We start from the raw sequence: 13,285 nt of genomic DNA on the forward strand, positions 1-13,285 counted from the left end.
ATTTCTCCCAAGCTGCATGGAAGTCACCTCTCAGATTAGGCAATAACTCAGTTATAGTAAATTTATTGATGCTCATATCAGTCTTTCAAGCTCAGTCCTCTCTTGTTTTACAGCAAAGTCTTTTACACTGTAAAATTATATTATATTTCAGAACAAAATCTTTATATCTATTTCTGAAAACTTTTTTATAGAAATGGAAACAGCTGTCTTTATTTTTTTCTTTTATTCTTTTTTTTTTGTTATTTCAATTTTGCATTGTGTAGCTCTGTGCCAAGCTAAGGAAGCAATCTATTCTGTATGTTCTCAAATGCTATTCCCTACAGCTTTCTTGTGCACTCAGAATGGGGACTACAGCCCATAATAATATCAGAAATTTTTAGCTGTGTGTAGTTTCCTCTTCTTTAAGGTGTGACTGACCCATGCTAGGGATTCGTGTAGGAGTGCCATGCTAATCCAGGCATTCAGACAACTAGAGACAGTGTTGTTTACAGCTATGGTCTTCAGAGAGTTTTCAGAAACAGAAATACACAGAACAGCATACTTTCTCATGCCAATTTGAACATATTTCTCAGTTAAGAATTCTGACTTAAGGGATAAAATTCAACATAATTACATTTTCTCAAATAAATTATGAAATGTGTTATAAAAAACAACAAAAAAAATAATATAGCCTTTTCTAAACCCCCTCACACACACATATTTTCTTGACAAATAATTTTCCACACTTCTCCCTATCTCCCAGGAAAAATTAGCATTTTGCAGCCAGCTAAATGTATAAAATATTCACAGTTTCACTTTTATGTGTGATTTATTTTTTTGTATCTGCTATATGATGACCTGGTTTAGACCAGCCAATGATGACCTGGTTTAGACCTCAAAATTTTGTCCTCAAAACAACTCATAATGCATTATGTATTTTGTATAATTACCACTAAAACAAGTGTCACAAATGTTCTTAACTTCAATGACAATTTTTTTAGATTTTTTTTTTTTGGATTCTTTCTAAATTTTCCAGAGGAGCTGGAAACAATATATAAAGCTATTACCATCTGGACACCTTATACATAATCCATCAATGCATGATTTTAGCATGGCTGTTTCTAAGTAATTACATTGATTCTGCCAGTGGGAAAAAGAAACAAGAAAAAAAATTATTTTTAAACAATGTAAGGGCTGTACCAGAGAATAATTTATCATCAAAGTAAACCTCCATAAAATATGGAAAGGAATTTCATTTAACAGTGACTTGAATGCAAGAGAATCAAGGTTCAGTCTCAATATTTTACACTGTCTTTTGTAGGAACCTCAGAGGTGATCTGGCTTTCTCGACCTTCCTCTTTCACCTCAGTATTGTGAGACTGAATAGCTCAAAGACTGTGAGGCACTCAGGTACTACACAGAGAATGATGTGTAAGAGCATTGAGAAAGTATTCTTTACAGGACAAAGAATAAGAACCACACATCACTACAATGCACAAATCCTCAGTAATGTAATTATTTTTCAACCCAGAATTATTTGAGCAGAAGGAGTACGTGAGAAATACATATAAACTGGGCAAGAAAACACATTGCCTTTAAAACCTACTCCTTGTCCTGAACTTTGGGTTCAGTATATGAGTGCAGATGTTTTTGGACTCAAACTTTCATTCTTGAGTAATGTTAGCAGGCTAAAAAGTCATTGAAACCTACTGTGAAAAGAGGGATTTTCCATACCATTCTCTGTCTTTACTCTGCAAATTAAGCATTACTTCTCACTAAAAACTATCTGCCAACCAAATATCCAAGACTACTATTAGGACCAACTTAATTCTGTGCTATACATACATGAAATATCATGTAGTATTGGTATCCAAACTCCAGATCTTAGATTGCCTAATGAAAATGTTCTTGTTATATAAGTATAAAACTGCATATAACTTTCTTACCTAATGAAATACATAGATTGCTTAAAAACAACTTCAGTGTTGAAATTCTAGTATCAGTTTGGAGCAGATGTCACCATCTGGCTGCCTTCACAAGAGTCTCTATGAGACCATTTAAGTCTCCTGACTGGCTTCTACACAGAAAGTAATTAGAGTAAAGCACAAGGGATAGGATCCAACTGTGTTAAAATTAAGGTGTTTTCCTTCATTAAACTGAGAAAAGATGATAAAAAAAGGATGAACAAATGAGCAGACAATTTCAATTTGAGGAACACTTCATTTTCTTCCTCTTCAGTAAATAGCAAAAAAAAAAAAAAAAGAAGATTTCTTTCCTTTGGCCAGTATCTGTTTCCCTTTTTTTCTTTTTAATGCACTATTAATAACTATCATTCAGTCTCTGAATTTTTTTCTCTATTATCTTGTCAGTTGATGCCATATCCCTTTCAATTAATTAATTGATTCATTTATTAACTAGCATTTCCTAGATATAGGTCAGCTTATTTTCCACTTCCTTGATTATTTGGACTGTGCCGCTGTGTAATAAGTATTATAAAATGCCAACATATTCAGGCACTTTAATGATTAAGCTGACGTAAAAATACCTAAATCCAAAAAGAAAATTAAACAATTGCAGCTACAGGTATAAATATGTTTGTCTTGAAAAGCCAAAGGTCTCTTCAATTTTTCAATGAAGAAGGAATATTGAATTTCAATTTTTAAAAGAAATTAATTTAAGGCTTTGGGCATAGATAGCATCACTATGACCATATATTAAATGAAAATTTAATATGGATTTTATAACCTGAGAATACTGTACACAGGTACATATTAAATTACATGCAGACATTTCTAGAGACCCACCAAAACATACATACACAAAAACATTTATTTTCTTAAATATGTGTTTTGGGGTTTTTAATACAAATGTCTGAACAACCTTACATACTATTGATTCTCCTTAAAATCCATTAGAGTAAGGAAGTATCACCAGCTGTCTTGGTTAATTTCTTCCTCAGTAATATGTTTTATTATTTACCTTACTTTCCTCTAGAAAACAAGGTAGGAATTTTCACACTATCTTGTGCAAGGGTCCAGTATTTTAATTATGCAAGATGGATTTTCTAACTCATGATTTTCCTCAGAACAGCTCTGTCAGCTGTAATGGTGTTTCTGTGTTTCTTTACTTATTTATATGTTTTCTGATTATCAGATAAAATTTTCTCAATTTTTCTTCACTTTAATACAAATGGAGGTGTAATGCATTTTTAACTTGCTGCTTTTTGTTTTTAATTATTGGAAGTATTCTACCCAGTTCTATAAAATTGCACCATTTGCAGTTAATAATGCTAAACAAACTAGAAGACACAGTAATCATAAACTTCTGTAACTTTCTTGAAAATATAGGATTAATAAAGTGTTTTTTATTCAGGAGGATACAGAATTCTTGGGAAATAAATTTGTGAAGGTCCCCAAACCAAATGGTTTTGGTCTTTCACCTTCATTTGGAGCTTTCAAGAGTCTGTGCAAATCACCTATACCATGCTGGTTAGACTAATAAAGCAGCAGAAATTAACAGTATTTTCTGCCATTCACTAAAACTGCAGTGCAGCTGATGCATAATTGTGTATATGTACATGTACAGGACCAGTGACTTACAGATACTGTAAAATAAATACTTTTCAATATATGTTCATCGTGTGTGAATGTGACATGTTTGAACACATTGCAGGCATATTTTTTCCTGGCTTGTTGTTGCAGTATCTCTAATTTTGAGTAAGAAGGCTGGAGAAGAAAATACAGACTGATTTTTTAAATTCTATTTTAACTTAACCCAGTTATCCAGTGTTTCATAATATTCTATTGATGTTCAGGCCTTTGATCACTGATCTGAGCACAATCAACAGTCACAAAGTCGAAACCAGAAGACAGGGATGGTAGAAATAGTTAACAGAACTGATGCTGAAACATTAGTAAATGAATAGTTCAGGACAGAATATTAATGAAGTTTGGATGGTGGTGTCAGAAGAATTGTACAGCATTGGACAAACACAACCAATGTGCTGAAGGCAGTGTAAACACTAATTCACAGCAAACAAGAAGATGATAAAGTTATCACAGACACTTGCACTGCTAATAACCGTATGCCAATGATTATCATGCTTATCTGGTCCAGATTTCATACTTTTTTTCATTAACTGGCAAATAGCTACTGAATTAGAATTCAAAGTACAGGTGGAAAACCAGGCTGGAGATTCTCTTACTTAGAAAACTAAGCAAGCCTACACTTTTTAGCTATGAGACAATAGAAGAAAAAATATCTAAAACGGATTTCCCACTCTTTTTTTAGCACATTTGGGAATGACTGTAAATAAAACAGAGCTGATGCCACCAGTGCAACAACAAAAGAAAAGGAAAATCTGGCAGTTATGTTTGCAGAGATGGATCAGCACATTTAACATGAGATAGCAGTTCTGGTAACACAATAACCATGCAAACTGTCTCTGGGACATTATCCTGCTGTGGTATAAGGTGTCTACAGTGCTAACCATTAATCTGAGTTTCAGTCATGCCAATCACAAAGAATTAAAAAAATAATATTATAATCACTCTGGATTATGTTGATTTTCAACCATCTGGATTTAGAATGTCTTGCTCAGATGGAGTAAACATTATTTTTTAATCAACACAGAGTATGTTTTTGAAATAAGAGACTTCTGTCAGTGACATAGTGTTATTTTCATCTTCTTGAAACACAAACAGTATTGCTGATTTATTTCAATCATTTTCCATAATCTCCAAAGTAGTGGAGGTAGATGCACTCATTATTTTTGTGATCACAATCGATAGTAGGAGCACATCTATCCACCTCTGAAAGAAACAGGGTTTCTCTGGTCTGGAGATGAAGTCATTTTCAAATTAGATCAATTTTTTCTTATTGCCTCAATCTGTTCCTATTCTTCTACTTTCTACTATCAGCTACTGTAACTAGTCTCAAAAAAAAGAGAAAAGTCACTTCCACATTTGTATATACTCACAATAGAAACAACAAAGACACCCAAGCAACATATGCTAAACGGTATGGTCAGAATGAGCTACATACTCTGCTATGCTTGTGAGAGACAGAAAGGCAAAAAGTGGTATTCTTTGTCCATAAGTTACAATTTCAAAATGTGCTTATTCTCCATTTGTTACTTTCTTTGACAATAAAGATTTGTCTGGTTGGTAACTATAAATAGTCCATACTATTTATTATCTAAATGATTTTGCCTGTGTATTAATTTAAGAAACATATAACATCTCCCATATTTTATAAATGAACATTCATAAGAATAAATTTATTTATGCTTTCTAACATTTTCCTTTGCTTATTCTTATTTTTGTTTCTCACCAATCTTACTACACTAGTTGTATACTGGTTACCCCAGCATTCCCTGAGCCCCAGTGAATTCTTTATGTGGAAGTGCACTTGAAAGTGGATGATGAGGTTCAAAAAGAGCCACTAACTTAAAAATTTTTATTTGTTAATTTATGCTTAAACAATTAGCATACCGAAAATAGGAATGGGAATATTATGTTCTGATAATATTGAATCACCCCAGTTCTTTATTAATTTGATGAGTTTTGTGTAGCCACTAGTGTTAGCACTTTTATTTAAAGAGATAATCCAGAATTTCAGTACAATTATATATATTTTATACATAGAATTTCAAATTATATTGTTGCATACATCTTACTCAGGAAAACTAATACTTTCAGAATACAGGGTTTTTAGGAAAAATCAGCTCAATTTTTAATTACTGGCAGTATTCTCCCTTTATCTTCTTCCTTTTGAACAGCCACCAAACAGTCATATATGACATACAAGGTTGCAAAATCCCAAAAATTTTTAGTTTCCAACCTATGAAATCCAAAAAACTACTTGAAGGTAAGCATCCCCAAAATAGAAATATTTTTTTCTGCTAATACATCACACTAAACTTCCATATTTTATTGCCACGTGTACACTTATTGTAATTCTAACAACATTAGAATTAGAACTTTGAATTTTTTTCCAGAAGATGAATATGCTCTTACTTTAATAGTCAGCATCTTTAATCAATATAATGTTTGCAAAGGTTCCATCTATAATTTATTCTTGCTAAACATCCTACAATATGTAATACAAGGCAGCATTTAAGTCAACGTGTGAGGGCATTCAGCAACACACACTCATAGGCAAATATCCACAAAGTTCTCTCCTAATTTGCATTTAAATTCCACTTCTTATTCAGGGTTAAATAAATTCTGAACTGGGAAGGTGATCTTCAAATCTTTTTCATCAGTTGACCCACACGTATTTGAAATAAACTTGTACTTCATCAGCATCTCTTACAAAACATAGTAGCGTCACTCGTTCCACTACTGAACCAGAATATGTTCATCATGTAAGGCTGAACCTGCAGCAAAGCTACTTTATGGAACAAAACTGAAGTAAAATCTGGAGTCTGTTTATGGTAAAGAAGGACTAGATTTCAAAGAATCAAAAATAAATACATGCCATCAGTACGTAGGCATTTCAGCACAGATATTGTGAGTAAACCCATCCCAAGCAACTGACACTGCCCTCCTGAAAGTTAAATCTGGTATGCAAAATATATATTCCCAAACCATAAAAGAGCATTCTGAATGAGCTGCCAATCTTTTGATGATTTTCCTATTCCTTTTTTTTTTTATGTTTCTGAGCTGCTTGATATACTTTTGTATTAAAAGGAAAAGAGGAACCAGTGAGAAAAACTAAAAGGAGTAAGACTAAGGTAATGTTTAGTCTCAGGCAAGAGAACACTTATATGATCCAAAGCCTATTGAAGATGTCAGCAGAAATGGTCCCATTAGTTTCAACATGAATGGAATCCCCCTTTCTTGAAAATTCATCTTTTTTTTTATTTATGGTACGAAGAAGGAGTAATCACCAGATGAAGCCAGAAGGAATGACACATTATCTTCCTGTCATGAAGGAAGTATACAACCAGCAGTTACTTCATTGCAGTTCTTTGGCTACTACAGAAAGCCAGAGAGCATGCAGCAATACACAAAAGATCAAATTTCTGCTCTTACTTCATTGTTTACCTGAGTGTGAAACAGACTTGTGGTTGTTATGAAAAATCCCAGGTCAACTAAAAACCTGTGTTTGTCAGTGTTTACCTGTGAAAACCTTTGCCACTATCCCAATATCCCTCCTCTAAAGGAATGAGGAGTCTCAGCTAATGGTGTACTTCTGAAAGATAATACTCCAGTGGGCAGGACAGTCTTCTGTTAAGCCACAGAGATGAATGACTGAAGCGTAGAAAGCCTACTTGGGAAATAAATGGTTATCATAGAAGAAAAGCAAAATCATTTACCAAGCGACAAAGCTGTTGAAATCCTTTCCCACAATATTTTATAGTTGCTTTTACTGATAACACATCAGTAGCTGGTTCCCATCTTGATCACTAATGTGTTTCTTTAAAAAATGCATCTTGGTCTGTGTACAATCACTTCACAGGTTGTTTAAATTGTTGGATTGTGCCCCTATTTCTTTCACTTAAACAAATGACTCTGGTGCTTTGATACCTCCTGTTCATTGCTCCTGACTTCTGCTTTACAGTCTTAGAGCTGATAACAAGAAATTCATCATCTCTGCCAGTAGAAGAGCTCTAGTCATAATGACTTTGTGACTCCTCTGTGGGTGTCTGAGTCAGGATGGCTTCATTGCATTGCCAGAGTTCCTATACAAGGCTAATCTAATGTGAAGGACCTCAGACTCTATGTGGTGCTTGCTCCCTCTCATTTTCCTGTGACTTTGTGCATTTAAATAGATCATTCACATTTAGTGACAGAAATGCGCTGATGATCCTGTTCCTTGCTGATTGCAAGTCAAGCCATGCCAGTTCATGCCAGCTGAGATAATGCCTCACACTTTCCAAGTTCCCAAACATGTTGTGCAAAGTTGGCTTGCCTTTGATCTATGGAGATCATACTCCACTCTAACAGCCTCCCTGCCTGAATTCTGAGTTTTCAAGACTGTATTACTACAATATGTACTTAGAGTAATATTTGTTTTAATATAAGTTTACAGAATGACAACTCAAAATCATACAAGAATTTAGGGTGGAAGGGCCTCGAAGATCAAGTTCCAAAACCCCTGCCATGGCAAAGGAAATCTAGATCCAGTTGCTTAAAACCCCATCCCACCTGGCCTTGAACACATCTGGGGATGGATCATCCACATCTTCTCTGGGCAACTTGATGCAGTGACTCATCACCCTCACAGTGAAAACTTTCTTCCTGATATCTAATCTAAGCCTAAGCTCTTTCAATTTAAAGGTGTTTCCCCCACTTGTACTATCAACTTCCAAACTTCCTCTCCAAGGATTGCAAACTTTGTTTAATCAAACAAAAATAAATTGTAGATTGTTGCACTTTATTTCTGTTTTATAAAGCAAACCCAAATGCAATTGGTACCACAGATATGTTACATTTCAAATAATGATACCAGGATCTTGGGGGGAAAATGGATGACTATATGGCCCCTTGAAATTAGGTATGGAAATAAATTGTGCACTACACTGATCTTAATTTTTTTGGGAAAAAAAAAACTAAGATGAGAAACCATCAGGAATATTAGAAATCTTGCTTTATTTCTTGCTGCTGAAAAGATGCCATTTTGAGAGAGCTTCTGAATGAATGAAATAATAAAGATAGGAAGTGTAGGACTTCTTATTTTGTTTTTTTTGCCTTCGTGAAAGAAAACAACTGAGTTTGAAAGACTGCAATGGTGCTGGTGTATAACTAAACATTTGAAATACCCATCTAAATTTAATTCAAAATTTTATTCAAATTTAGTCAAAACTTATTAAAAAAAAACCTCACAAAACTGTTTTCTACCTCAGTCTTCTGGGCACGAAGATTTTTTTCTGAAGATGTGATACATAATATTATGGTCAATTTACACTTTGGTTTACATCTATTTCTGTAGATTGACACATACTGTGATGAAGTGTGTAGGATGTTTTTTAGAATAAATTTTAATTTTAACTTTACTGTTATAAAAAAAGAGAACAGGAAGTCAATATGGAAATAATAAATAGATCAACACTGAATTTTAATTTCAATTATGTATTTTAAACATTCATTTTAGTACATTTCATAACCATTCAAGACATTTGTCAGATTACAAGACTGACAAACTTCTGACTAATACAGTATTAAAAATACATTAGGAATAAACAATGAACTACACTGAGGCTTGATCCAATGTTGCTATACTGAAACCATAATTTTAAAAAGTGGCAATATTCAGTGCAATAAAAAAGCTTACCTAGTGCTTTGCTTGATGGACTCACAGTTAAACAACATAAGAACAAGAAAAATTCTGTGGCTAACTTGATTTATCCAAATGTTCTGGCTCTGGAACAGAGCCCACAGGTAAGCATACATCTCTTTCAGCAGTCTAAGTATGCAGTAAAATGCTGTGTTTCTGTTCAGCAAGTATGTTTCTGTTAGGTATTGGCTTCAGCCAGAAAGTCTATCATTACTCTTCTCACAGAGTTTCACTCTTTCTAGACAATAAAAACTAAAAAATTACACTGTCTTTGGAATTGTAATTGTCTTTGCATTGTGAGAGAAAACAGAAGAAGCCCACTCACATGTTGACATTTTCCCCCGAAAAAACATTTAGGACCAAATTTATCTTGGAAACTTCCATCAGCAATGCTGTCAGGTATCCTCTGTATTTCATGAATTATACAAACCCAAGTAAAAGTAATGGTTGAACCACTGATAACAAAAAGGCAGACTTTACAATTTCCATCCTAAAATTAGGGTACTGGTTCCAGTGCTCTTCTGGGTCCCTATCACAGCAAGTGCAGATCTTGCCAAGGAGTCTAGGTGCAAAATTGGGACCTACCACTAAATAATTGACAATGCCTTCTCCCAAGGTCTCTTCTTTCCCCTGTTATCAAGCCTTGTCAGTACCTACACAATGTTTGGCAACTAAGCCGTAAAGCAACTCAGATCATCACTTTTTTTGACTGTGTCTACATTACAAAGTAGTGTAGTGCAACAGAGCCACACGTGGCAGAGAAGCAATTGTTGCTGAGGATTTAAAACCGGTACTGCACAGATATGGGGGTGGGAGGATGAAGAAGACCAGGAATGGTACTTTAGACTAGCTCCAGAATGCAATAAAATGACTCTTTGTGTCAGTTGAAATTCACCAGTTTTATTCCAGTAATGTCTCTTTTGCTTCAGATTCACAAAAAAAACCAAACCAAACCAAACCATCCCAAACCAAAACAAAACAAAACACAAAAAAAACCCACCAAACAAGCACAGTTCAAGCACTCACAAATGATTCTGGGATGAAAACTAAGGCCCAGTTAAGTGAAGACATTCAGCCGGACATTCCCTGGCACAGCTGAATTGCTAATGTAGGTTCACCCCTAGCAACAATTTGCCAAACTGAACCACTCAGCAGCTCGAGGCCAGATGCCAGTCCAAGAGACAATTAACCTCTCCAGTCCATCAACATCTGGAAGAGCTCCACTGTTGGCTCAAAAGCTGAGTAAACACATGAACTCTGCCTTAAGCCCAACCTAATGAGTCCACCAGAGAGATGCAACAGTCCAGGCCAGAGCTGCACTAACAGTTACAATGCGTGTAGAGTGAAGCTTCTTTCTGACTGACTGATTGAATTAGTTATGACTGAATTCAGTCATGTTGAGGCACATAATTAAATATAAATAAATATATATATATTTAATCTGACAGACTCCCTACATGGTAACACAGAGACCTTTATGATATAGTGATATAGAGGATTTTTATTGTTAATTCTTACTTTTTAGCTCTGTTTAGATGGATACCATGCCACCCCTGAAAATGCAAAAAATGGAAAAGCTATGATAAGATTTAAAAAAAAAAAAAGGAAACTGAAAATTCAAGATATCAACAGCATTGCCCAGGCAATCACTGAAATATTTCTCAGTCTGCTTCTAAATTTTCAGGCATTGGAAACTCTGACTTTTCATGATAAAAGAGACATATCTCTCAGTCTTCTACTAATTTTAACTAGACTATTCATAAGTTCACAGTGCACTGATTCTGTAACAGTAAGAGATCAAAAGCTATGAAGTGTGTTTCTTGTCATCTTGAGATCTAAAAAGTCTTTTTGTTTGTGACAGGAACTATCTTCAATGTCTACTGTTTCATCTGTTCTTCACTGCCTAATGCTTGCTCTTCATCTGCCTTAGTTTCCCAGGAACATATGTATTTTAGAACTGAAAATCCTTGGAAAAATAATCTGCCTTTAATAGTCTTTAAATGTGGGCCATTCACATAATGGAAGTGCAAACAAAGCAGCGACTAATTTGAAGACATATATGAATGCGGTGCTTCAAAACAGATGAGGAAATCAATTATTCTTGACTGGTTGTTAAATTGGAAAAGTTCTAATAAGGGAGAAACAATAAGAAATCATTGAAAGTAATCAAATCAAATCTACCACAGCCTGTTACACCATGGAGGAGCTCCCAATGGAGAACATCAAAGAATACACAGAATTCACAGAATGGCTAGGTTGGAAGAGACCTTAAAGATCATCAAGTCCAACCCATGCCCCAACACTTCAACTAAAACATGGCACTGTGTGCCACATCCAGTTTTTCTTAAACACATCCAGAGATGGTGACTCCACCACGTTCCAGACCATTCCAGAACTTTATCACTCTTTTTGTAAAAAACTTCTTCCTGATATCCAATCTATATTCCCCTTGGCACAGTTTAAGACTGTGTCCTCTCGTTCTGTCAGTTGGTGCATGGAGAAAGAGACCAACCCCCACCTCACTACAGCCACCTTTCAGGAAGCTGTAGAGAGTGATAAGGCCACCCCTGAGTCTCCTTTTGTCCAGGCTAAACACCCCCAGCTCCCTCAGTCGTTCCTCACAGGGTTTGTGTTCCAAGCCCCTCACCAGCCTCATTGCCTCCTCTGGATGTGCTCAAGACTCTCAACGTCCTTCCCAAACTGAGGAGCCCAGAACTGGACACAGCACTTGAGGTGTGACCTCACCAGTGCCAAGCACAGGGGAAGGATGACCTCCCTGCTCCTGCATCTGGAGGCTTCAGATGCATCTCTGCCAATGAGAGATTAAATGATCTTGGCAAAAAAAGGTGCTCCGGCACTAACACAGCTCCCAAAGTCAGAAAATGAAGCATCTATAAATTAGTGTTTGTATCAATAACCAGAATAGTCAAAATCATAGGAAGACAAATGTTTACCTTCCTATAGGTAAATTTACTGTCTTCTGTCATTATTCTACAGAAAATAAATATATTTTGGTGCATTTGTGGAGGTTATTAATATCAACTGAGCTAATCACACCAAGGGAATAAAGTCAGTGCTGCTATACACGTATTAGTCATGATGAATTAGCTAATGTCTCAGGCTAGTGGGATGAACCATCAATTGTATTTCAATTAGAAGCACCACAAAATATTTAAACTTTGGAATTATGTCTCCTAAGACTTTGTTATTTGGTTATTTTCTTAGCTGGCAAAAGGAAAAAGAAAAGAAAATACTTACCGGAAAAACATTGCATCTGTTGCAGATTTGTAATGGAGAAATACAACATTTGGAGTTTTCCTATTTTTATAGACAGAACTTCTCCAAGTGATATAGTCATTTAGGTAGGCTTTTAAGCAAGAGCAGCTTAATAGAATTAGAACTTTTCCATACCAAAGTAAAAACCTAGGCCTAAATGACATAAAGACTAAAATTATCTTGAAAATAATCTTACTTTTTAATAAAAAAATCACGTCTCTAAAAATATATTTCGAAATTATGAAGTGAGAGACTGATCAAAATAAACATTCCAATACCATGAGTAAGAAAAACTATTTGGAAGCAGATTCCTTCACATGAGATTTCTTTAGACTTCAAAAGACATTTTGCCAGACACGTGTCTTACTGTTTACATGAGACAACAATATTAGCTTTGGTGATTGCACAGATTTACTTCTGTTTTTTCTGGATCTGTACCACAATGACTGTGATGGCAACAATAGCGGTGTAGTTTGTGTGTTGCTTCTGAAAAAAAATCTTTGGATTTTTAAATCTTTTTAATGTTATTTGACTAAGGAGCAGATTGAAGCCACTGAAATCATTATGATTTAGCATAATGAAAATCATGAGACTAGGGAAAACAAACAGCAGTTACTTCTTAAAATAACAAACCAACTTTATAAAAAGTAGTCAGAAACTTCTGTTACTACCTGAATATTATCCATTGTGTCCTGACCTCCTCAAATGTAAAAAAAAAAAAATAACAAGCTCCTCTCTTCTGTTTCTA

The 13,285-nt window shown here is 34.9% G+C and overlaps 1 long non-coding RNA gene across 2 annotated transcripts in view; it reads right to left on the bottom strand.

The window, feature by feature from the left end:
• Positions 1-13,285, bottom strand: part of LOC139603163 (uncharacterized) — a 210,528-nt gene that overhangs the window by 74,534 nt on the left and 122,709 nt on the right. The gene's annotated exons all lie outside the window — the stretch shown is intronic.

Source organism: Agelaius tricolor, unplaced genomic scaffold (genome assembly GCF_023055355.1).
Source record: "Agelaius tricolor isolate 1412-34295 unplaced genomic scaffold, bAgeTri1.0.p SCAF_2, whole genome shotgun sequence".
Taxonomy (NCBI): Eukaryota; Metazoa; Chordata; class Aves; order Passeriformes; family Icteridae; genus Agelaius; species Agelaius tricolor.